The sequence below is a fragment of the Microtus pennsylvanicus genome, chromosome 22, assembly GCF_037038515.1.
Source record: "Microtus pennsylvanicus isolate mMicPen1 chromosome 22, mMicPen1.hap1, whole genome shotgun sequence".
Taxonomy (NCBI): Eukaryota; Metazoa; Chordata; class Mammalia; order Rodentia; family Cricetidae; genus Microtus; species Microtus pennsylvanicus.
This window is the reverse complement of record NC_134600.1, coordinates 33,168,213-33,192,427: the sequence shown is the minus strand read 5'-3', so window position 1 is coordinate 33,192,427 and position 24,215 is coordinate 33,168,213. Positions and strand designations below refer to the sequence as shown.

The following is a 24,215-nucleotide window of genomic DNA, read 5'->3' as shown; positions in this document are numbered from 1 at the left end:
TCTCAGATGCATCTCCCCAACACGGAAGTGATATAATGCATCACTTCAATACAGTGAAATATGAATAACACTATATTTATACCCGAGTTGTTGACCTGATCTAAAGAAAAATGTTAAGTGGATAAAAATCAGAACGCATAGTAAGTTTTTTTTCAAAGACTTTCTCCTGGGATTTTCATATGGGTTTATGCTTTCGCAACTGTCAGAATAGATTATGCAGACATTTAAAGATGGAGCATATTTGCTGAAGAAAGGCACAAGTCCCAGGGATGTGGTACTAATTCTGATGAACTTTCCGCACTTACAAAGTGCTTGCCAAGGTATGAGGACCTTCATATACCCCCTCGCCTTCCATTATCTTTTCAGTAACTTATGTTTTTTTCAGTGCATGCTTTTAATGTTTTGATTAAAAATTAATATTGGGAGGATTACGAATATAGAACATTTGTGGAAAAGCTACTGGCAACATTTAGTGGGGGGGAATTATCCGATTTTCCTTTTGAATGTTGTGAGAATGGGTTATCAATAATAGTATGTCTCTCTTTAGTAGAGACAACCTTTTCACACCAGAGATTCTTCCATCTCATTCTCTGTTTTAACGTCACACTTGAAAAAGCACATGACCAAGACTGAACTCATTCATTCGATTGATATTTACCAATTATATACTTCTGATAAGCACTAGATATTTTACTAATAATAAACCCTGATATTTGTAGTTTCCCTCTATTTGAAGTGTTGAGATCATGAATGACTGGAGGTCCCCCAAGGCTTCATCACTTCTTCATCATGAGTCATCTTAGTCACAGGGTACACACTAAACTCTCGGGTGCTCAGTAAATGAATGGATAGCTAGCGAACAGTATTTGGCTAGAAACCTATGAGAACCTAGGCATTACTGGAGGCGTACTTCAACCCCTGCGTGTATGTTCAGTCTCTTCCTTTATTCCGTTGATTAACCCCCCCCACACACACACATCTATTGCATGTATTATAGTAATTTTTCTTCTGAGACAGGGTTTTACCATGTAGCTCCGGCTAGCCTGTAACTGTAACTTGACCTGCCTTGAACTCAGAGATCTGATTCCCAAGTGCTGGAATTAAAAAACGTGCACCATCACACCCGGACGTACTTTCTTCTTGGTTATCAAAGCTTATTGTTGGGATCAGTCTCCATCCAGTAGGCAACCAGTCTCAGGGTGCTGTGGTAACGCTTGAATAACTGCCGTTCTGGAAACGGTTGTGCTGGGGCATAGATCATCTGAGGTCAGTGGAGGAGAGCCCAGAAGACCCTGACAGCAGAATCATCCTTCTAGGAAAGTTCTAGTGCTGTATAACCTGTCAGGCATCTCGGCTGATGAGTGATGTCCTGGAGTGAAGAAGGAGGTAGGTCCACTTTCCACTCTTCCTTAAGAGAACTGGCTTCTGTGTGCAAACCCCAGCATGACATCCTTGCTCTTTAAACTCCTTCAAGCAAGAGGAGTAACGAAGTTGGAAAGAGGACAGTGGAGAGGAGGGATAAAACTGGTGGTGTGGAGAGTGATGGATGCATTTGGGGGTGATTAAACCGTATAGGCAAAGCTAAGGATCAGCAATTAAAATGTGAATCCCTTCAAATTGTAGAAGTCACTGTCATGTGTTTGGAACTCTAGAAACTGGGCAGGTGTAATGACTGTCTAAAATAGATCAGAAACATGATGTCAACCGGGAGGATAAGGACCTGAGCGGGAACTGGTGAAGATGCCCGGAACAGTACCCAGTGCCCCAGTGAGCTGAAGGAGGAAGGAAAAATGGTCACGGCAAAACCATCGCTATATCCGGGTATACCTTGGAAAACAATCTTCCTGTGTCTGCTCACCCTTCTCCCCTACTTCATCCTGCACAGTGTCTTCATCATCATTCCAAGAGCAGCACACAGCTGCTCTGGCTTCTGCATTCCCATGATGCTCGGCATGCTTCCAACAGTCTTCCTGACTTACGGTGTCCTTGTCATACCCCCAACCCCACATGGTTCGTCACGACCCAGCATTTAGTCTGTAGAGCGTCTTAAAGATGATTAATTGATTTAATCAAAGCATTCTGAAAACCATAATTATATAGTTTGGGGACTACTGTTAAAGAAATATTTTCAATTGTCTTACTGTTGTTTTGAAGAGAACAGTTAATCTGATTGCTATTTACCATCCCTTATGTACTATAGCATCTTAAATAAAGTCCTGGTTTTAGAATGGATTTTATGGCATTAAACAACAATTTAAAGCAACTAAACAGATTTCTTTCTTCTTAGATAATATGATTCTATCAACCAATATAAAAGCTATCTTCTCACGTATTAAAAATGAATTTTAGATTTAAAACTAGCATATGGTGAAGAGTTATTCTTTTGTTGGGTTATTTCAAAGAAGTGAATAATTATAAAGTCTAAGAGATGATAACTATGAAAACAAGCGTTTGAATTCAATAATATGATTGGGTGAATGTTTATTTCAAAAGCTCCCAGTTTTGACAAGGGAGAAACTGAATGTCTTAACAAAGCTGAAGTTGTAGTCAGTGTAGCTTCGAGTTGGCTTTCAGGCAGAGAATTGCTTTCCATGTACCTTAGAGCTGGGTATAAATTGAAATTTCAAATATTGATTTTTAGATGACATTTGCCCCCTGAAAAACAGAACAGCCAAGACACTTGTTGGAAAGTTCCATTTGTTCACCACATAATGTCATAATGTCCCCACAGCAGTGCTAGAACAAAATGCTTGGCTTGTATTCAGTTCTCTTTCTGCATCGAGAATTCTATTAAAATTTGTTTACGGTTCCACCCTGCCGAAGAATGCATTCTTGACTCTTATGGACTGGAGTAGAGTTCTGTAAGGCCGATTAGCTGAAAATACAGTGTTCAGGCCTTTTTGGCTGCCATATTAAAAGAGACAAAATAAATTTCAAAGTAATTATTATAAATTATGTATTTGGCAGTTACAATGATCTTGTAAAGAATATGGTTCTGGTGAGTAAAAATGCTATCTTGAGCCATGTTTATTAAATGATTTAGAAATATTTCTAACAAATGCAACGAGACTACACACAATAAATCTGCTTGATTTCTCAAAATACTATCTTCTTTACTAAGGAAACAACACCCACTTAGAGAACAGGTACTATGTATATACGCCCTGCTTGGTTTCTCTCCCATTCCCATTCCTCAATTGGCCAGCATCTCCTTACACTGTTCTTCACGTAATGTTGCTAAGTAGATATCTATTGATTGCTATGGCTGATGTTCCCAAACAAGACCCTTCCAAACAACATTTCATACAGTTATTTTGAACTCTTGAGATTGGAACAAAGAAACAGAAGACTATGCCAGTACTAATGGCCTATCTTTTGCATATTTTACTTAATAGTAGATATTATTTCTGATTAAATGTTGTCCTAGATAAAAATATTCTTATATATTTATATTTACATAATCAATGTGACATGGCTCTTCCCAGTTCCCCATCATCCATAAGCTGACCTTAGAAACAGATATTACCTACTATATAAATTTATGAGATTCATTTTTAATAAAACAGAATTTATATCATTAGAAAGCATTTGGCTCTTTCCTAGTTGGTACAGTTCTGGAAGTGTTTTACCAGTGCACATGAATTACTGGATTGATTTCAGGGTCAGTTGGCAGCATTTGATAAAATCACTCTCTTAGGTTCAGACACTCTTTTAAAAGTCACAATAACATGAAGATTTGTTAAGTTGTTAAACCAAGTTCCAAATAGCTTCTGGATATTTCCACGGATTGCATTATCTAACATGCACATACTCTGCCAGAGGGAGTGTTTAAACAAACTGTCCTAGACCACTTCAGAAAGAAACTCTAAGTTTCTGAGACACTGTGCTCCTTTGATAGAAATACAAATTAACCGAAAGCTAAATTAAAATCAAGTATCAATGATAATGTAACTATTGTTTATATTTTAATAATAGAAGCCTGACAAAAATACTTATTGAAAGCCAGACCATTGAGACACTTAAACCATACCCTCAACTTGGCTCATTCTTGTTGGTCACCTAGCCTTGAAAATTAGATATGGATCATTGTTATATACTTAGAAAATTTCTAATACCTTTATATTTGTATATTGTGTCATAGAAATTAAAATCTATAAATTTATTATAATGTAACTTTCATTTATATTTTCTTTCTTTTCATTTATATTTTCTTTCTTTTCATTCATGATTGTTTAAACACAAGTACGTCAGGCTGTGTATAGACATTCATCTTCTGAACCATAGGAAAAAGAACTTCCTAAGTAGCTTCATTGCTGTACGCTCAATGAGCATTAACCATAAGGACTATAACTTTATAAGCTGACCTTTGAAGAAATTGCGTTTAAATCATAGTATTGCCAAAAAAGAGCGTGGAAGCTTGAATATAAAACAGTAGATTGAGGAAACAAAAATAATACGTAGGAAAACAGTAGTTTTAATTCCAGCACTCGGGAGGCAGAGGCAGGAGGATGTCTGTGAGTTCGAGGCCATGCTGGTCTACAAAAGCTAGTTCCAGGACAGGCTTCAAAGCTACATATAAATCCTGTCTCAAAACCACCCTCCCCCCAAAATTACTTCCCTTTTGAATATATTGTGGTCTCTTTGGGGCTACCAAACTAAAGGGTATAAAACACAGCTAGGAAGCTGCATAAAAGCTCAGTCTCTGGCCTTCCTTCCCCAAAGGGCCAGAAGCAAATCTGTGAGTGGAATCATTGACTCTCTTTGTGCACGTTTTCCAAATGACAGATGTCAGAACTCATCAAGCCATGAAAACTGCCGTTAGATTTGCTAAAATTGAATCACTTTTCTTGCACGTGGTTCTCTTTGTTTCATTACTATTTGTCTGTGTTGTCCTCACACGAAGAATACCAAATTTCTTTCATATTTTTATTGGCTCATATAAGCTCATACTCTTGATTATGTAACATGTGAATGCTTGTTCACCTTTATAGAAAACAAATATATTTTTAAATTTTATTTATTTTAATGGCATATATATATATATATATATATATATATATATATATATATGATTGTATGTGACAGTGTGGGTATGTGTATTCTGCAGCATTTATTTGGAGTCCGTTTTCTCCAGCCACAGCCACATTTACTTATTTCACTTCCTTCCTTCCTTCCTTCCTTCCTTCCTTCCTTCCTTCCTTCCTTCCTTTCTTTCTTTTTTTCTTTCTTTCTTTCTTTTTTGAGACAAGGTTTCTCTGTAGCTTTGGTGCCTGTCCTGGAACTAGCTCTTGTAGACCAGGCTGTCCTCGAACTCCAGAGATCTGCCTGCCTCTGCCTCCCTAGTGCTGGGATTAAAGGCATGCACCAGCACTGCCCGGAGCTTTCTTTATTTAGTTTTTGAATGATGGGATCTCTTATTGTTTCTGCTACACTGGGTATGACAGGATAGCAGACCCAGGAGCTTTGAGGCCATTCTCCTGTCTCTGCTTCTCTCCTTCCTGTAGGAGTGCTGAGATTACAGATGTGTGGGACCACACACCAGTGTTTTCTGTGGATTCTGGGGATAGAACTAAACCATCAGACTTGAGAGGGAAGCCTTTGACCTGCTGAGCCAGCTCTCTGCACCATCTCCATATATATTTATAAAAGAAGCATGAAGCAAATAAGTACCACCGGGTGGAATTTAGCAGCTATTTACTTTTGGCTTGCCTGTAACCCTGAAGAAAAGACTCAAGAAATTGCCTTTGGCAACTCCTACAGCTATCTAGAAAAGTCATCTGGTTCCCATATGCAGGCATTTGGTTGAGTCTGGAAGCTAATACTACTTGATCGAAGCTTATGACATATTTTAACATGTGAATCTGTGGTCAAATACGAATCCTAATAGGTCATCCAAGAAAGTGAGCATTCTACACAGGGATGAGTAGCAAGGCCATGGAATAGCATTCTGGAACACCCCAATAAAATCCTTGGCACAGTGGTTACTGATAACTTATTGATTGGACCTACTATGGTAAAATATTTGTTTCAAATGGCTAATCGGCAAGAGCTGTGAGCAGAGGAAGCCATCTGTGAGTCTGGATGCTCACTTCTGCCTCTGTCATCTCTCCAGTTGGGAGAACATCTGGAGTCTGCTAAGAGTGATCTGAAATGTCCCCCTTTAATAATAATTTCCCAGCTTATTCCCCAAACTTCTAAACTTCAAACGTTCTCGCCCATCTCAAACATGAGATATTGAGAAAACCAATTGTCTCTCTGATGTCCAAATTAGACATCTGATGTTTACCTAAGTGCACGTGTGGCCGACATTGATCAATAGCCCCAAACAGTAACAGAACCTTGCCACATGCATGGCAGCCTTGTTTGACTTCCTCCTTGTTTCAAGCTATACATTTATACAATTATTCTACACTGCAGTAATGATGACGGAAACAATGTAACTATGTTTAGGGTTTTGTGTGTGTGTGTGTGTGTGTGTGTGTGTGTGTGTGTGTGTGAGAGAGAGAGAGAGAGAGAGAGAGAGAGAGAGAGAGAGAGAGAGAACAGAATATCTTGGAGTATGTAAAATAAAACAGAAATAGGGAAATATAAGAAATTTCCCTACTCAATTCTTTGTTTAGAAAGATTTAAATAATAAGCCTGGCAGTTTCAGCTGTGAATTCCCTGATCGATACAAAAGTACATAAAGAAAAAAAACAAAATCAATCTTTGCAACAACACCGATTTTCGCCTCTGTCTTTGCTTAGTAGCATTAATGTCGGAAGATATCGATTCTGCTTTAAAAATAACAGTTCCACAGACAGTTTCCTAGAGTTGAGATAACTGATCATTTTAATTTTCTTTAAAGCTGGTTTTGCAATCAATGTTCACTATACAAAGATGATGTCCCAAGAACTTAAGGAAACTGGACTGTTGCTAACTTGCTCTGTCTGTCATCCGCCACCTTAAACACCGCTGTGAGAAGTTTTAAGCGGAAAAGAGAACCAGTGCCTTAAACCCCTGACCTGACCTGGAGATTAGGAGGGTTTCTGCTACACCTGAAGTCTTCATTTGAGATGACTAGTGCATAATCCCCTTCTGTTGTCAACAAATCATCTGATGAGCTAGACCTAGGAGGTTTATATGGACACTTCTGCTCAAGGATCTTCTTGGTCATCCTAAAATGTATTGTATTATAGAGAAAGGACCTGGGGTAATGTGCCTTCTTATGTAGCATCCAGTCTTTGCTCAGGGCACAGACACTGCCAACCCCAGCACGCCTGCTTTCATCTGAGAGTCACCGCTACTCCATTTGCAAATTCGACTCTCTCTCTCTCTCTCTCTCTCTCTCTCTCTCTCTCTCTCTCTCTCTCTTTCTCTCTCTCTCTCTTCTGAATTTGAGATTTTCCACATTGCAAATGTTTCCTTTTAACTAGTAGACAAGAATACCTGATAATATTACTGCCCATGAAACCACAGAGAACGCCAGAGAGTCACTGGAGAAATGGTTACAGGTAAGGGGGTCAGGGCACAATGAAATAAAACATCAAGTCAGATGCTAATTGATCCTAATTGTGTATACCACAGAAGACACATTAGCTTTATGAGTCCTTATGTCTGGCCAGATGTTGTTCCTGGTTTGACAACAGGGTGGATCTGCAATATTCCCTGTGCTGGCTTCATGTTCTCTCTTTCTATTTTAGCATGGTATTGCACCCAATACTCATTTTGAAAGTTCTAGCAAAAAGAAAAAAATCAATACAATAACTTTCCCTCGAGTACTGTGTAGCATCCACAAAATGCAATACTTGAGAAATGCAAGTAAGATATTTCACTATGTATTAATATGTTAACAATGGTAGGTGAGGTGAATTTTAAAAAATAAGTAACATTAAAAATATAAAATGATTTTGTTTTCATAGATTCTACTTAAGATTTGACAGTGGGTATAATTTGAATTGTTATAAAAAGAAACCCGCTTATTTTATAATTGCCTGCTATATTAGGCCCAGACAATGGCAAAATATGAGGACATAATTTGATAATAAAAAGAGAATTAAAATTGAAAAATGACTCACCAGGAAGAAATACTTCAGTTTTCACAAGTATCAAGCAGTCTGCGACAAGGAAATACATAATATTGAATTTTTTTTCTTTTGTGATATCTATCATGAAAATTTTCAGTTGGGGCAACACAATAACAGAATATATCATAGTGATGGTATTTCAATAAATTAGTGTTAGTCTGAGGTTATTTTAGTTGGGGTTTCTATTCCTCTGTGTGTGTGTGGGGGGGTGGGGGAGGAGTAACACTGACCAAAAGCAACCTGGGAGGAAAGGATTTATTTACCCTCCAGTTTGTGAGCCGTTATCCAGGGAAGACAGGGTAGACACAACTCAGGGAGGTTCCTGGAGGCAGGAACGAAACAGGCAGGGGAGGAAACATCACTTACTCCTGCGCTCCTGGAGCCTGCCCAGAGCACTCTGGACCACCAGCCGGGGAGTGGCACCACCCACATAGAGGCTACCCTTCCTCACATCAATCATGAGTCAAGAAAGCGTGCCATTGGCTGGCTCTTGGGCCAATCTGGGGCGGGGGGGGGGGGGACGTTTTCTGAATTTGGGTTCCGTCTCCCAAAATTATTCCAGCGTGTTTCAAGTTGGAGTTAGAAGACTTGCCCGCATGAAGAAAATTCCTACTTCTCTTGCATTTGTTTGTGGTAAAAATTGAATGAGTTTACATGTTTGTTCATGTTCACAATTCGTGAGTATTATACGCATGTACAGAGTGAAACCCTGGCCCAAGCTAAACAAAAGACACCCTGAACGTATTTATAATGAGTGAATACTTACTGAAATTAGCAAAGAAAGAAATCGAGTTTCTAAAAACAATAAGAGAAGTTAAACATGCTTGTTAAATTACTAAGATTAAAGTAAGATTCCTTTTTACTTTGGATATTTATGATTTTTTGTTCAAAATGTCCCAAGTGGAGGTTAAATACCCCAGGTCTCAGTGAAAGTTACTGTTTCTTTTCCTTTCTTTTTCCATCTTTCTTTTTGCCGTATTTTTTTTTAAAAAATGATTTATTACTAAGTGTATGCATGTGTGTATGTGCATGTATACATATAGGAATATGTATCTATGTGTGCATGAATTTATCAATATCTGTGTGTACGTGTATGTGCATACACGTGTGCTTATAGGAATTATGAACCTAGGTTTGCATGAATTTACCAACATGTGTGTGCATGTATGTACAAAAGTGCATGTAGGGTATGCACCCATTATGGGAATGAATTTATCAACATGTGTGCATGTGTGTTCATGTGCATGTCTGTGCACACATGCTCATAGGAATATGTGCATGAATTTATCAATATGTGTGCATGTGTGTTCATGTGCATGTATGTGCACACATGCTCATAGGAATATGTACATGAATTTATCAATATGTGTGCATGTGTGTTCATGTGCACACATGCTTATAGGAATATGTGCATGAATTTATCAATCTGTGTGTGCGCACATGCATATGCAGGAACATGCACCTAGGTGTGCAGAAGGGTAAGCCACAAGTGCCTCGGGCACTGTCCTCTATTGCTGTCCCCCTATTCACTTGAGGCAGGGTCTGCCAGGACCCAGGACTCCCATTTTCTCAGCTAGGCTGGAAGCCAACCCAGAGCCCAAGTGATCCTCTCCCTTCCCTCTTCTCCCTGCTTGGAGCTGCGGTTACAGCAGTGCCCCGCGCACCCAGCATGTGATGTGGGTACCGAATCTGCTCTCTACCTAGTGGCACCACCTCCCTCCATCTCCTCAGAAATTACCTTTGAGGCCTTGCACTTCGAAATGACATTTTTTTTTGCAAATTCTATTTATTTGATTATTTTAAACTATCAAGCAATGGGATTTTAAGGTAGGATATTTACAAAGTCACTCAATGATGCTACTTTTTTTTTCTGCCAAATTTTGTTTGTAAGTCACTCAGTTATTTTACATTTTTTTTTTCACTTTCAAAGTTCTTGTCTGTGTGCCCTGTGTATGACATTCTGGTAAATTCCATATGTTAAAGGAAAGGTTATGGCGACATGACTGCAGCGCTGGTGCTGAGGACAGCAGTTGGGATGGCGTCCGTGGAAGGAAGGGTTCTTAGAGGGCCGGAGGTCGGGAGGTCCTGGAGGAAGCAGTTGGGATGGCGTCCTTGAAAGGAAGGGTTCTTAGAGGGCCGGAGGTCGGGAGGTCCTGGAGGAAGCAGTTGGGATGGCGTCCTTGAAAGGAAGGGTTCTTAGAGGGCCGGAGGTCGGGAGGTCCTGGAGGAAGCAGTTGGGATGGCGTCCGTGGAAGGAAGGGTTCTTAGAGGGCCGGAGGTCAGGAGGTCCTGGAGGAAGCAGTTGGGATGGCGTCCGTGGAAGGAAGGGTTCTTAGAGGGCCGGAGGTCAGGAGGTCCTGGAGGAAGCAGTTGGGATGGCGTCCGTGGAAGGAAGGGTTCTTAGAGGGCCGGAGGTCAGGAGGTCCTGGAGGAAGCAGTTGGGATGGCGTCTGTGGAAGGAAGGGTTCTTAGAGGGCCGGAGGTCAGGAGGTCCTGGAGGAAGCAGTTGGGATGGCGTCTGTGGAAGGAAGGGTTCTTAGAGGGCCGGAGGTCAGGAGGTCCTGGAGGAAGCAGTTGGGATGGCGTCCTTGAAAGGAAGGGTTCTTAGAGGGCCGGAGGTCGGGAGGTCCTGGAGGAAGCAGTTGGGATGGCGTCCGTGGAAGGAAGGGTTCTTAGAGGGCCTGAGGTCGGGAGGTCCTGGAGGAAGCAGTTGGGATGGCGTCCGTGGAAGGAAGGGTTCTTAGAGGGCCGGAGGTCAGGAGGTCCTGGAGGAAGCAGTTGGGATGGCGTCCGTGGAAGGAAGGGTTCTTAGAGGGCCGGAGGTCAGGAGGTCCTGGAGGAAGCAGTTGGGATGGCGTCCGTGGAAGGAAGGGTTCTTAGAGGGCCTGAGGTCAGGAGGTCCTGGAGGAAGCAGTTGGGATGGCGTCCGTGGAAGGAAGGGTTCTTAGAGGGCCTGAAATCAGGAGGTCCTGGAGGAAGCAGTTGGGATGGCGTCCGTGGAAGGAAGGGTTCTTAGAGGGCCTGAAGTCAGGAGGTCCTGGAGGAAGCAGTTGGGATGGCGTCCGTGGAAGGAAGGGTTCTTAGAGGGTCTGAGGTCAGGAGGTCCTGGAGGAAGCAGCCTACCATCTGCTCCATTTGCAGACAGGGGGCTCTTACCTTACCCAACAGCCAGTGCGAAAGCAGAGCACTGAGAAGGTTGAGGCTTACAGTGTTTGCACTGAATCATGAGGAATCTCTGGGAATTTCATACTACTTATTCTAAACCGTCTAGTGCTGAGGTGGTTAGGGCCAGTCTTGAGAACAATGTTAGAAGAAATTCCATTTAAAAAACAAAACCTTGGTATTTTCTAACTTCAGAAGAAAATGTACATGTCAGGTCCATTTTTCTCTGCTTCTGCTTCTTTTTCTCATAGGTGATGTGACCGGAATGTTTTGGTGGTAGTGGAATGTCTAAGGGAACAATGGCGAAAAAGAACTTAAACTGAAATCACTATTTCAAAGTTTGGAGAATGTGCCATTTCTGATCCACAAATAATAGCCCAAAGACGATTACTTTTCACATCAAGACAGAAGCTAAAGAAAACTTGATCTCATGCTTTTCAGAACAAAACAAGAGCCTCCTCCGCTCAGACACAAGGCTAACATGGATAAATATACTGTAATGTTTCTGCTAGCTGGTATTTCATGTTTCCTTATGGATGGGACAAGCAAGCCATTTGATAGACCATTATTAAGGTGAAGTAAAGATTTAGAAACCCTAAATTTTAAAAAGGAACTATATCACTCAAAAAATACTCTCTAAAATGTTTAGTTAGTATAGGTATATTTTTTCTTTTGTAGTGCATTTGACTGAACATGTTATACCCAGACTGCAAATTGAATTTGTTAATCAAAGCTACACAAATTTTCCTCAATTCCTACATAAGAATACAGCTTCATAATGTGAGTTTATTGAAATATATACACAAAATGAGAGTTATAATCATGAGGACTCTTTAAGACAAGAACTCTGCATAAAGCAAAGAAAACCAGCCTACAAATCACAATCCCAGAGAACCTAGACAACAATGAGGACCCTAAAAGAGACATACATGGATCTAATCTACATGGGAAGTAGAAAAAGGCAAGATCTCCTGAGTTAGGAGCTTGGGGACCATAGGAGAAAGTAGAAAGGGAGAAATGAGGAAGGGAGGGGAGTGGAGAAAAATGTATAATTCAATAAAATAAATAAAAAAAGACAAGAGCTCTGTCTTCTAAAATAATAATAGGCTTAGAAGTAGAGACACTTTGTTTACATGTGCAAGGTCTGGTTTGGTTGATTTCCAGCACCTCTATCCTAAAGTGTCTCCCACAAATCCTTAAAGAAAATTATAAAGTAAGTTTGAGAATTATTTCCTTTCTACAGAGGAGCAAACCGAGGAGTACAGCAGTTTTATGACTTAGACAAGACCACATGACAAAGTCGGTCTTCAAACATCCAGCCTGGATTTGATGCTGGCTCGTTTAATGATGTTCTTTGTCTTCTCGACATGAACATGTTTTGTTGATGTTCCCTCTTCGTCTCCAGGTACGGCTCAGAAGTTTCACTATGTTCACCAAGTTTTGTCCATGCAACATGGGATAATCAGTGCTTTGGCTGTCACTTTAATTGTGTGTATCCGAGTTAGGGTCATGCGTCTAAAACCCATGTTCCCCGGGACGTTCTCTCCAGCTAAGATACCCAATTAAATCTGTTGCTAAGCTCACCTGGAAGAGGAATGTGAGTCACTGCTGTCCGCATTAATGCAGTGATGTTCTGATCACTGTCAGTCTGCTTCCCTGTCTGTTTCCTTTATCTTTCCTTCTCCAAGTTTCTCATTCAGTAGCTACTTGAGTGTCTTGTTGCCACCGTCTCTGTTCTCCTGCCTTCGTCAGAAAGAACAAGGAGTAGCAGCAGACAGCTCTGCCTTCCTCGTGGCAAGAGCCTTTTTTTAATTGATTTTTATTGAGCTCTACATTTTTCTCTGCTTCCCTCCCTGCCTCTCCCCCCACCCCTTCTACCTTCTCCCATGGTCCCCATGCTCCCAAATTACTCAGGAGTTCTTGTCTTTTTCTATTTCCCATATAGATTAGATACATGTATGTCTGTTTCTCTTTGGGACTCATTGTTGTCTAGGTTCTCTGGGATTGTGAATTACAGGCTGGCTTTCTTTGCTCTATGTTTAAAAACCACTTAGGGGTGAGTACGTATGATAATTGTCATTCTAGGTCTGGGTTACCTCACTCAATATGATGATTTCTAGCTCCATCCATTTGCCTACAAATTTCAAGATATTGTTATTTTTTTCTGCTGTGTAATACTCCATTGTGTAAAAAGCCAGCCACATTGAACCTCATAGAAGAGAAAGTGAGAAGTACACTTGAACACATTGGCACAGGAGACCACTTCCTAAATATAGCCCCAGTAGCATAGACACCAAGAGAAACAACTAATAAATGGGACCTCCTGAAACTGAAAAGATTTCGTAAAACAAAGGCCATGGTCAACAAGACAAAACAACAGCCTACAGAATGGTAAAAGATCTTCACCCACTCTACATCAGACAGAGTTCTGATCTCCACAATGGCAGAGCCCTTGAATCATGCTTACAGACTTTAAATATTGAATTATGTCTTAATCTGGCAAGATTTTTTTCTTCTTTAATTTGGTATGGGATCCTGCGATGTTTCTCATATTAGTGTCAAATTCACTGGGTCAAAGGTATTACTGTTTTAGTCTCCTGAGTAGTCAGGACTACGGGCGTGGACTACTGGGTTCGGCAGCTTTGTGTCCCTGGTGTATATGTCAGCGTGTAGGCATCTCAAAGCCCAGAAGCCATGATGTCTAATTTATAAAATTGGTGAGGAGTACCTTTTTGCAAACCACAAGGCTATGAGAATTGTCATTAATTTTCTTCTAGATATTAAACAAAATATTGATTACATTGTAATATTTTTTTTTAGTTGGAGTTATTGGTGCTTACTAGGGATTCTGCTACACTCCACATCTACTACATGTTGTTCAGGGATGTCAGCATGCCCAGGAAGAAGAGAAGCGCTGCTCCAGGTTTTGATCAGTGAATGTGGTGGAGCCAAATCCTATTGATCTTATGCAGCAGAACTGGTCAGCCAGCAATTGGATGACCTAAGGGTTCTGCCTAAGACATGCGATATCTCTCTTGTTTAATTCTACGAATGATGCCATCAGTGACTATCATGATCTAAAGCTATGAAAGCCTTGGCGGTGGATCGTTCCAGCGGTTAGTGATGACTCTTATATTTTCTATCTGTTGAGTGTTGAATGTTTGTGATGCACTGTGTGGGACCAATCCCAGCTCTGCAACTCGGATCAAACTGGTCGATGAAAACGTAGCCAGTGCCTCCATGTGCATCTGTGTAGCTTTTCTTTGAAGCTCAGAGTAATGGTTTAAATGGACAGAACCGCCCTCATAACATTTATTCCTGCATAATTACTGATGCTTCCAAAAATACTCAAAGTAAAACAACTTTTTTTCCCAAGCCATTCCATCCCATCAACCACGTAGATGGGGCAGTCCAGATCCTGAGTTCATTTGGTAATAGAAAGTGGCTTTGGTATCACTAGGGGTATCTTTAGGCATTGAGGGTTGCAGTATGCAGCTTAACCTGTACCGTTATTCTCTTCTTTAAGACAAAGGAGAGACAGAAAGTATGATAATAACTTCAGAAAATCCCCACAGAAATTGAAAATGCATCACAGCAATTTTCCTCTGCCTGAAACGATAAAGGCTTCAATGTGTTGAGCATCCAAGGCAAAGAGAGTGAGACACCACCTGCCAAGGAGGGCTCAGGGGTTGGTTAAGATAAGGCATATGTCTTATTTTATGGAAGCGATGTGCCCTAACATTCCTTTTGTGATGGCGTCTGTCGGGTGTATAAATGTTTACTTAGGGTTCTTACATCAGCAACATCTGACCCTACGTTTATCTGAACACTGTCTGTGGTTGTGACCCAGTGTACCAGGCCTGGGAGTACTGGGGTGTAATTCAGAAGCAGGCACAGACTCGAAGTGGGCAGAGAAGGAAAGGACATGGAGGCTTGGCACAGTGGTAGAACGGGTGAATAGTGGGAAAATGGCCATGGATAACGGTCAACAAAGTTACACTGGAATATAATGGTAAAACAGTTTTCTATCACACTGGGATCTTTTATCAGTGAAGGCTCAGCATGGCAGTTAAAGGGAGTCAGCAGGGTTATTTTTGACTTTTCAAATATAGTTTTTCCTAGAATAGAGCGATAATGAACATTTTCTGCTCTTGAAAAAAAGGAATAAAATGAGATTCTGTCCCCAATGGCATTGTAATTTAAAATGTATGGGAATCATATCTTCTAGATCTAAAGCAGAAACCAAACCATGGTAATAACAGTAATAGAATTTGCATTTAACCATGCTAATTTGAGTGGCAGAGCTTGCATTTCACGATGCTAATATGGGTAGTAGAGCTTGTGTTTTGAGACTTCTGTGCTAAGTCCTGTATCAAGTGCTTAAACTTGCCATTCTTTAGCCACACAGACATACCAGCAATGTAAATGTTAAGACCCGTCTTTTTTGTTGATGTTGTCTGTGTAGCCTTGGTGCCTGTCCTGGAACTAGATCTTATAGACCAGGCTGGCCTGGAACTTACAGAGATCTGGCTGCCCCTGCCTCCCAAGTGCTGGGATTAAAGGCCTGTGCCACCATCGCCTGGCTAAGACCTACCTTTTAGACGTGGGAAGGGTGAGCTGCAGAGGTACAGTAACTTGCTTGGGTAAATGTGCTAGAGCTAGAGAGAGAATTTGAACCCAGCTCTTTCCAAGTCAAAGCTTGGAGTCTTTGTACCTTTTTCTGACTGGAAAAGGAATCTAAATATTTGGGAAGAAATTCAATTTATCAAAAGACTTAAGAAGCCAGAAGAAGAAGAAGAAGGAGAAGGAGAAGGAGAAGGAGAAGGAGAAGGAGAAGGAGAAGGAGAAGGAGAAGGAGAAGAAGAAGAAGAAGAAGAAGAAGAAGAAGAAGAAGAAGAAGAAGAAGAAGAAGAAGAAGAAGAAGAAGAAGAAGAAAAGAACAAAGACTTAGAATGATTCCAAATCTGTCCACTATCAGTAGGAGCTCAAGAGCTCAAGGCAGGGCATTTCGGGGACAAACCCTTCCTGCTTCCCCAGGTGGGGCAGCTTAGCATAGGAATTTCCTGGGCTGATATCAGAACTTTTCTCTTAGGACTTAATTAATTTCATTCTAACTTGAAAATAAAGCATTGTTCTACACTTACTATAATAAACTTAGGTGTTTGTTTTCTGCAGAGCAAAGGTACAACGTAGCTTCAGGCAAGCATTGTGCTGCTGCCTGAAGAACAGAATTAACCACGATAAGTTCACTCATTTCATCTCTGGCATGGTTTAGAGGGCGTTCTCAGGGTCCCAGCGGTGAGTTCCCCATCACTGCCACACACAGTCCCCGTGGGTTATTCTTAATAGAGCCAGCCTCACGTGCTGACCACACTGTCTAGAGAGGGAAACCGTCTCATCTGGTAGAAGAAAACGTCTTTTCCTAACCTTGTAAACCAAGGCCTCTGGTCCCTTTTAAAACACATATCCTAAGACAGTGGTGATAAACAGACACTGGGGGAAATCCAGTGCTGACTGGAGTATACAGGGACACCAAGGAATTTTGTTCTCCTACATAAGAGGTTGACAAAAACCTGCACATACAGATGGCTGTTCTCAATACAACTGACTCTCACTCCACCGCAACTGAAGCTTTCCCCTTTGAAATAGAATAAGAAACTCCTGAGCCTTTTGAAATAAATATTATCTCGTATTGGGTGATTCAAGCTAAGGTTTTTTCCAGTTGGCAGGAACAATTCTACTTTTGAAATGCTTCACTAAAATAACCTTTTCTCATTTTCTCCCTCCCTCCCTCCCTCCCTCCCTCCCTCCCTCCCTCCCTCCCTCCCTCCCTCCCTCCTTCCCTCTCTCCTCTCTCTCTCTCTCTCTCTCTCTCTCTCCCCCTCCCCCTCCTTCCCTCCCCCCTCTCCCCCCCTCCTCTCTTTCATGCCTATCAGGAAATACCTTTGAAGTACTTAAAGCTCCATTCTTTGTTAGTAACATTATTTTTTAAGCAAGCAATTGGGTTATTTGAGAAGTGATAAAATTTAAAATGTAGTCTTCCAACAGCAAGGTTTATTTTCTGAGTTCTGGATTTCAGCCATGTTGTTATTGTAGTTCAAGCCTTGCTTTAAGTTTAGAGTCAGAGAGTTTTCTCCTCCAACTATTTAGTATGTTTTGTGTTTTGTTTTACCTAGACGTAGCTGAAAGGAGCAGATACCTTCTCTTCCCCATCCTTGCTCCCCTATCCAGAAATTACATATCCTAGGCCAGCTATTTGAGGCCAGCGCTCTCTCTCTCTCTCTCTCTCTCTCTCTCTCTCTCTCTCTCTCTCTCTCTCTCATAAATTATGTGTACTGTATTACAATACTCTAAAGTCACAGTTTAGTTTCCAAGATAAAAACAAATGCTATAATTGTCTTTTGAAAAAAGAATGCTCTGAAGATAACCATTTATTGAATAATTTCAGGATGATAATTTAATTCTATTGATTATTAAGCTATAATCAGAGAGAAAGTAGCCATTATTCAACACATTTAGCTAAAAGACTCAGATATATGACTCAAAAATTGTAACATTATGCGGAAAAATATGAAGTGAAAAGTTCTGAGTACATAGCCAAATGAATCTCTCCTGTGAGATAAACATCTTGCTACACTCTTCAAACACCATTTCTGCCTTCAGCTAAAAGGAGAAAACACAGTTTTATCTGCATGGGTTTACACTGATGGAAAAGAAATGTTCTATCTTTTCAGTTTCCTGGAAAGCAGGAAATCTTTCCTTAATAAGTTTTAAATATGTTTCTGTGTGTTCTCGATGACCTCCTGCAGGAACTGAGTTGTGGGCATTTCCTCTAGGCTGCTGCATCTCAAGGCCTGTGATTGTTTTCTCACTACACCGAAGAACAGAACCTGCACCAGAGAAATTCTCCACAAATGTCAGAGGTTTGTAACTGTGAAAGTCTGTAACTTTCTTAAAAGACAGTCAGACTTCTAGCCCGCTTTCCCTTCAACGCCTCTACATGCAGAGAACATTTCTATCAGCAAACCTTTCATTAGTAACATGTTCAACACTGCAGTCTGAAGAGCAGCAGTTTCAAACGTGTTCAAATGGACCGTAGCAATAGCCTCAGAATAATATCTTTACAAAACACGTTGTCTTAAAAAACTGATAATAACATCACTTTCCTTTTGGAAAATTTCCTTAGTTAGTTAGTTGTTTAAACTCGTTTAGCATGAGGAGTTCAAAGCTCAAAATATACACAAACTGGGAGAGTCAGTAGTGACATTGGCTTGAAGGCAAATTGATTAAAGGGGAAACATATCTCATGCGGTATAAAAACTGAACAAAGTCCACAGCACAGCAGAAACTGCTCTGATGGTTTCAGGCAAATCTGTAAATATGACCCCTAAAACCTTGGCTTGATGCAAGGCACTGTTTCAATTTTTTCCCTCATGGTTTTTCAAGTATGCCCTATTTTATAGTGAGATAGGTACAGAGATGAAAGAAGAGTGGATGAGAGACAGCAGGGCTGTTCTCCTCGTGGCTCCATCCTTAATATTTAACCTTCGTTTCAGATTTCGTTTGTAAAATAGGATTTGTTTATTTGTGAGCTAGTAAATGAGGTGATACTCAACTCAGGTCTGACCGTATTCCTCACGGCGGTCCTTCATTCCACCCACGCCCCATCTGAGTTAGTCATCCTTAAGTCCCCGTTCATTTTTACTTAGCATCACCTGTTTATACCATCTTTTAAAATGCTTCATAATCAATGGATTATTACTAAGGGCAGATATTTGCTAAGAAAATCATTCTACTTATTTACTTAATTGTCAGTGGAGCGACTTGAAGGATAATTATCCTGCCCCATTTAAAAGGTATTTGGTGAAAACTCAGCAATGTGCCTGCCTCATTTTGTTTGAAAAATCTTGCTTATATATCAAGAATATTTACCCTTATAGTCATTTATAATATTGCAGATTGAAGCCACTTGATAACATCTCTTTGTCATCTCAATTTGAAAATTCTACAAAACCAACTTCTGTATGATTGAAAAATGGTATAACAATGCAGCTTGACGATGTTTTTTTCTTCCCTCAACTCCTTCCCGATCATTCCCACCTCCTCTACTCCCTCAACTTCATTCTCTCTCTCTCTCTCTCTCTCTCTCTCTCTCTCTCTCTCTCTCTCTCTCTCTCTCTCTTTGGATTTTTTGAGACAGGGTTTCTCTGTAGCTTTTAGTTCCTGTCCTGCAACTAGCTCTTGTAGACCAGGCTGGCCTCGCACCTTTAATCCCAGCACTTGGGAGGCAGAGGCAGGTGGAGCTCTTTCTCTCTTTACACAAACACTTTCTCAAAAAAACAAAACAAAACAAAACAAAAAACCACCAACGACAAATAAAACAACACAAAAACAAAAAGAAAAGTCAAAACAAACAAAGAAGAAAAGACAATCTAATACCCAAACAAAGCAAAATGAAACAAAAAGCACCCCCACCTCTCCCCAAAAGAAACCAAACAAACATGGAACATTTTGTTGTTGTTGTTGGTGGTGGTGGTTGGCTACTCCTGGGAATGGGTCCTGGCCAGGAGAATGGTTGACATAACCACACAGGAAACTCCATTTTTCTCTTTGCTAGCAGGTATCAATTTCCAATACCTTCTTGGTTAGAAGAGGAAACTTGAATCAGAACAGGCTATACAGTATTTAGCGATTATATCAAATATACACCCCATGTTGCATGCTAAAAAGTATTTTTATTTAATCAAGGAAAAGCAAAGTCAAGAAATTACTATAGATTTGGAAGTATATGAAAAGAGGCCAAAGCAAACTCATCCATCCTGGCTGAGAACATGTGTCTGTAGGATCACATGTGTCTGAATTGTCCATCAGCCTCCGAAGAAATAGAGGCTTTTTAATGACCAAATGGAGAGAAAATAAAGAAACCACAGCTAATACCACTCTAATGGACCCAGAAATCAGTCAGGCAGAGATTCTTCAGGCACTTTTCCACACTAAAGCATCTTGTGTTTAGAGAGAGAGATGCTAGCTTCATGAGAGCATAATCCAGCCTAAGGAAATCCTTTAATGGGGGGGGGGGGAAGGTAATGGTCTACCTTCCAAATGACTTGATGAGAATGACTACTTAATATTCTTTAGTGAGTGTGTATCTCATAAAACAACAACAACAGCAACAAAAACAATGTCAATTGCTCAAACTAAGCACTCCAGACAGACTGGGTATATCTTGATAAAATGATTCGTAGTCCCAGAAAACCCCTTTAGTAAATTCTAACTATGTTTACAAGGAGGCATGCTCAAAGTTAAAATTCTTCAAGCTGAAGGAAGAACTTATTCATAGACATTAACTCTTTTCATTGCATTGTTGATTTCTAAAGTGGAGATAAATGTATAATTTGCAATAAAATCATATTCAATTAATAAATCAGATATAATTATTTTTAACAGATGAAAAACGACATTCAAAACAGAATAAGAGTTTCAAATACTTGAAATGTACATATTTTATAGTAGACATAACAATATTTCATTATAAATGTTATATTGATTAGCTAAATATGTATGTGTATAGCAAGCATACATTATATAACATACATACATATTAATATAAAATGCACATCTTAAATGTTTATTAAGGGCTGCTGATATAAACCCAGGAGACCCAGTTAAATGTGCCTTTCTGATGAATAACCAATACTATTTTAGTGTGTTTTTATGCAGTTCGGGTTTGCATTTTCCCTGACAACACTATCTAAAACTGTGCATTTGCTTAGATAACTTTGTCAATCCCACCTTGAGCTGCATACTACATATAATTTATTGGGAGATCAGAATGCTTATTCTGAAGACAAACTATGTGTGATCAAATTCCTACTGCTATTTATTAACTGTGTGACTTTAGGCACTTGGTTTAATCTTCTGAGTTCTCCATTCTTCACCTGAAAAATGAAGTTCTTTATGATAATAGATGACAACATATAGTAAAAAAAAAAAAAAAAAAAAAAACCTCTGAAAATATGTTCATTCCAATATGTTCTGGATGAAAATATCCAGGCAGAAATACTACATGCAAAGGGAATGATTTCTTAATATTTCTAATTATAAATAGAAAAATTATTTAGGAAATTTACAATTCTATATATGTACTCATTATAAAGTAGAAAGATGCTCATTGTGAAGTTGAGATCTTATAAATTAAGTGCCTCTCTTTTGAGTTTTGCAAGCATTTGCCTTACCTGCCATAGTTTTTAAAACAGAAGCAATGGAGTACGAGCAAAATCTCAGAGAATGGAGCCTAAAAAATGTTTTGTGTTTATTTCTTCTCATTAACTTAATATTTCAGAGTCTATATGTCTACGTATAGTGTGTTAGCATTAACTTAATATTTCAGAGTATATACCTCTACATATCTCATGACCAAGTAAAATGCAGTTCCTTAAATTAAAAAAAAAATATCAAGAATCCCCTTTAAAGGCAATTTTGTTTTGCTATTATAGGAAATTTTATTAAATTCTCGTTTAACATTTCTGAAATATCCATTGAAAGAGTAATTATATTGTATTAAAGTCAGTATTGTTTCCTACCAATTTTATTTTTGAAAAAAATTATAGCATGTATATCTTATGTATTCTAAAAGTAGAAACAAAATGCAAAAACTAAGTTTATAGCTTAAATTGTTTCCCCTAAGCTATCTCCTCTGACCTTTTGCCATAAAAGAATTACAGAATTGAGGCAGATTCCAGGGTACGCTATGAGCAGAAAGTTGAGTAAAAACATTGCACATACATGTCACATACATATGTATGACACTTATGTATCATTTACATATGTATGGAAATACTCCGGGCATCTAAATACTCTAGTTATTTAAATCATATAGATATAATAGATTGTGTGATTTATTATTCATAAAAACATTATAAGGTGGAATGTGAGGCACTCGGACATTATCCCTAACAAGCTCAAAAAACTGTTTTTCTTTAAGTCGTCAGAGCAGAGGCGAGCATTTTGGGGGGGGGGGGATAGCTTATGGCTAAAATCACGGGAAGCGAGCACCATGTGGGTTATGACTCTACATCTCTATTTATAGTATTCTTTTTAGATAAGTTTGGTGATCATTTACCCCAAAGAAATTCAAGCACTGAATTAAACTCTGGATGGTCGCTGCTGCTCTATGGATGGTCGCCGTTGCTCTCTGAGTGGTCACCGTTGCTCTGTCATGTTCAAATTAAAGCAGGTTTGCAAGCTGCTCCAGTGGTTGGAGGGCCTCTCAGGGACGCAGTGTGTTCAGCAGCATTTGACTCTGTGGCAATATTAGCACTTAAGGCATGCGGAAGCACGTTCCCCGCTAGTTGCAAAGAACACAATTTGATTTCTCCTATTTCAGAGAAACAAGAGATCATTTTGCATGTTTATTCTAGGTATAATAATCGTCTTCCTGAAACTAACTCTCTATCTATGGGTGTTATTCTTTCGATATTTATAGTACTCATATCTATTTTTGCAGATATCAAATAAGGAACAAATATTAGAGAGGGGTCTGTTTACAGTGTCATTAATTTAACCAACCGAAGGGTGGTGGAAAGCCTGCTGGTTCTCTGTGCAAGGAGCCTTCGCTTTCATACTAAACTGCAATTGCCTATTGGCTAGGATGGGTTCTGCAGGATTTGCTATTAGAGGTTTCTTCTTACTAGTTGTTTTCTGATCATAAAATTTATGATAGAAGCAAATTTTCTCAATACGTTTTGCTTCCTCCTTTCCCCTTCAGTCATCTTTCCCTTTTCCTTGCAAATGCAGTCTGTGGAGAGAAGCTGCAGAAATAATCACGTAACAAGAAGGACACTCAATCTGGAATAATGGCGCTCTTTCTGGGTACTTCCCCCGCTGTATGCTTGCATCTCGAAATCCCACATCACCAGATTCTCACGGACACTTTTGACTACTTGTCGCTCCTTCAGATAAGCTCTCTTCCATCTTCTATATTTGGATGTCTCGACTGTGTATTGGGAACATGTTGCTGCATCCAGCTCGCAGCAATCACAAGAACAGATATTACCAGCAACAGATTCTGAGCAGGGTCCTCTCTTCTTTCACTTTGGGATACTCTTTCTCTCAAAGAATAAAACTCCTTTTGACTTGCTCTGTGATATTTGGTCAGCTTATATCTATTTCTAAACACATTCTACATGTTTATTTTGAGTGTCCAGTTTACTTATAGTTCATGATGACTTTATTGTAGGGGTGAGTGAGAATATATTTTGATGTGTGCGGCGGTGGGCAACAAAATCTGGTGACTCTTTGTCCAATGCTCTAAGAGAGCATTGATGTGTGACTCTCCTCTGTATGCTGCGAATACCATTGGTTAATAAAGAAACTTTCTTAGGCCTGCACAGGGCAGAACAGAAGTAGGTGGTGAAAACTAAACTGAATGCTGGGAGAAAGAAGGCAGGGTGGTGAGATACCATGAAGCTGCCACAGGAGAAAGACGCAAGACACCATCTAGAACCTTGCCAGCAGGCCACAAACCTCGTGGTAAAATATAAATAATAGAAATCAGTTAATTTAATATGTAAGAGCTTACTAGGAATATGGTATAGTGATTGGCCAAGCAGTGATTTAATTAGTACAGTTTCTGTGTGTTTTCTTCGAGAGTCTGTGTGGTGAGGAAATGAACAAGCGACCTCCTACTGCAGAGCAATGAGGCTTAAAGCAGTAAATTCCCTGTTTGGTGTCTTACTTGGGGGGCTGCACTCACTCTGTAGCCCAGGTCTGCCTATAACTTGCAGGGATTCTTTTGCTTTAGCCTCCCAAATGCCTCCATTACAGGCATGAACCCCCATCCCTAGCACCAGAAAATAAAATAATAATAATAATAATAAATGATTTAAAACAAGATTGAGGAAAAAAAAACAGTTGGATTAATCTTCCCTCTACTCTGAGTGATTTTTTGCCATAGCATCTGACTTCTTGAACCTTAGATATACTTTA

General features: G+C 39.8%; 1 protein-coding gene across 4 annotated transcripts in view; it reads right to left on the bottom strand.

The window, feature by feature from the left end:
* Magi2 (membrane associated guanylate kinase, WW and PDZ domain containing 2) overlaps positions 1–24,215 on the bottom strand; it is a 1,214,245-nt gene that overhangs the window by 805,846 nt on the left and 384,184 nt on the right. The gene's annotated exons all lie outside the window — the stretch shown is intronic.